We start from the raw sequence: 2,675 nt of genomic DNA on the forward strand, positions 1-2,675 counted from the left end.
CAAACACTTGCCCCATCATTTCCCACCATCATGGTTCTTGTTAACTTAGTTTGAATTTTTTTGTTTTCTTCCATTTCCACCTTCCTATTTGTGTGATTACCTCCCTTCTAATTGTAGTGCAAGCAATCTAATTCCATTCAATGCTTTGGCAATGCCAATCACTGGCTCCAGGTTAGAGAGAGTGAAGGGGCAGCTGGCTGGTAAATTCATTCTCAGCCTTGCATGGCAGCTACCTGTGGGTCCTGAAATAGCCAGGAATTTGTGCTCTCCTTCATAGACCTCACGGCCTGAGGAACAACAACTGTCAGGACTGTATGGAACTAAAAGAATTTGTCACCACTGAAAGGACAGTGCCAGCTGTGGAGCTGGACTGGAAGAGGGAGAGAAAACAAGGTTTGAAAAATAGAAGAAAGAAAAAGAAAAGTAGAAGAAGAAAACTAAACAAACACCACGGTCACATTCTGCCTTGTATGACAAACCAGTGCTAGATGTTCTCAGACTCAGACACTTCATTCTTTTCCTGCAAAGAGAGAAGCCAAAGGTGGTAGAAAAAAGGCATTTCTAATGTGCTGACCTTGAGGTGTGAAGCAGTGCCCTCTAGCTAGGATTTCCCAACTGGTTACCTCTTGCCTGGTCATCCCTAATGTTGGATTTAATGTTCTTGGCTCCTCTGTTTAAGCAGAAACTAAAATATTAACTCTTCCCAGATTTACTTTTCAAAATCTGTCACAGGGCAGTTGAAAAGGGCAGAACAAAGGCAGCACTGTCTACCTAATAAGAAGGAAAAAGAAAGCAAGGAGTCTGGGTTTATCGCCATCTCTGGCACTGACTCATTGCACGGTTTGGTTTGGTTTTGTCTTTTGCTTCTTCACAGCACACTTGTAAATATGGTGGGTGTATGTAAATAGCTTTGATGGGCTTGGAGAGAAGCCATGCAAGAAGAAAATTTATAAGAGCATAGAATGGTACTACAGAGCCTTAGGAGAAAAACTGGAAAGACATAGCTTCCCTGGAGTCACTGTGAGGTATTTTCATTTGTCCTTTGACATAGCAGCTTCAAGGTCTGACATTTAGAGGCCCCTCCTGTGGCAGGCTCCTACTGTGCTGTAAAGGGACTGAGAAGTGCACCCCTAGGATGGGGCAGAGTCCTGCAGAGCAGCAACACTGGGTTTGGCAGCAGGAACGGAGGGTTTTGCACTGTTCCCAGCAGAGGAGGAAGAGCAAACAGAGACATCCTGCAAGAGGCCACTTCTCTTGAAGGGGACTCTGACAGGATGAAGGTCATACAGAGAAAAGTCCTTGTGTATTGTGTACTCTCAAACCTTCTCTGGGTCCCCTAATTACAGCGTTTTCCCTCTCCTCAAGGATTTCATATTTGAACATGTAAATCATAGGGAGTTTTTTGTTTGTTTATTTAGGTTGGAGGGGTTTGGTTTGTTTCTGGTTTTGTTTATTTTTGGTTTTGTTTTTTTTTTTTTTTAATAAAGGAAAACCAAGAACCATGTGACTTTTCAAAAGAAAAGACTCTCAGATTTTTGGTACTTTACTCCTGACTCTTGAAGGCCTGTGACTAGCATTACTAAGTGGGTTAGTACTACCAGTATCTCAGATTATTAAAGATAGAAACCGAAAACTAATTAGGAGTTCATGTTGCTTTTTCCTCTAGTGTTCCACTCAGCTGGCTGGAGTGATACCAGCCTGTTTAATTTCCTTTCCTTCTGCTTGTCAGTGCCACTGTCTGTTTTTCATATTAGTACCAGGAAACTCCTGAGTTTATACCATATTTCAGGGAGAGAAGTCCTCTATCAATATCCAGTGATTCTCCATCAGTTTAAATAAAGTGCATAGGATATTACAAATATATATTTTTTGCACAGGGTTCCAAATTCATAAAGTGTACATTTTTGCAGATCCAGGTAGGCAGTTGAGGCCATTTCCTGTTGTTGCTATATTCATCATCCCACCCCTTCCAGTCTCATTTTTCTCTGTCTTGTTCTTACCTTCCCTTAGACATACTCTCTCTTTCCTATGTCTTCTCCCAAATGCTGTCTTTCTCATGCTGCCTGTGCCAGCCATGTCCCTTTTACCCTGAATGCCTCCTCCCTGCAGCTGTGCTTTCACACCACATTGTGCGTGGCACTTTCTGCCTGCTGTGTTTCCATCTTGGCTCCTCTGCTCTCCTCCTTCTCTCCTGTACCTCTCAATTTTTCTTTTTGCCTTTGTCTCCTGCTGCCTCATTCTTCTGTCTCCCAAGGGCTGCTTTCCCAAGAGAAGCTAAGTCGAATTGATCTGCCATTTAATTGCCTGATGTGTTCATTGCCTGTGCCTGCTGTTTGAAATAGGCCTGCCTGAAAGTCCCTGGGGGAGGCAAGGTTGTGTGGCAATGGGGGAGGCGGATAGATGGGCTGGCAGCAGCTCAGCCAGAAGGCAGCTTCCTCAGAAACAAAACACCTGCCAGGAACACCTGTGCTTGTAAATGTTTGCTGCCATCCTTGGGCAGGTCCCAACACTGGGAGAATGAACATGTCTATTCCATGGCATCAAACCAAGGCGGCTTCCTGGCATGTGTAAAAGCTTCCAACTAGCACTTAAACTGAGCACTCCGTGTTCAGGGGGAGAAATGCAAGCCAAGAGTCACACACCTCTGCAGCTATGGGTTCAGGAAAATTGGGAGT

This window comes from Serinus canaria, chromosome 12, assembly GCF_022539315.1.
Source record: "Serinus canaria isolate serCan28SL12 chromosome 12, serCan2020, whole genome shotgun sequence".
Taxonomy (NCBI): domain Eukaryota; kingdom Metazoa; phylum Chordata; class Aves; order Passeriformes; family Fringillidae; genus Serinus; species Serinus canaria.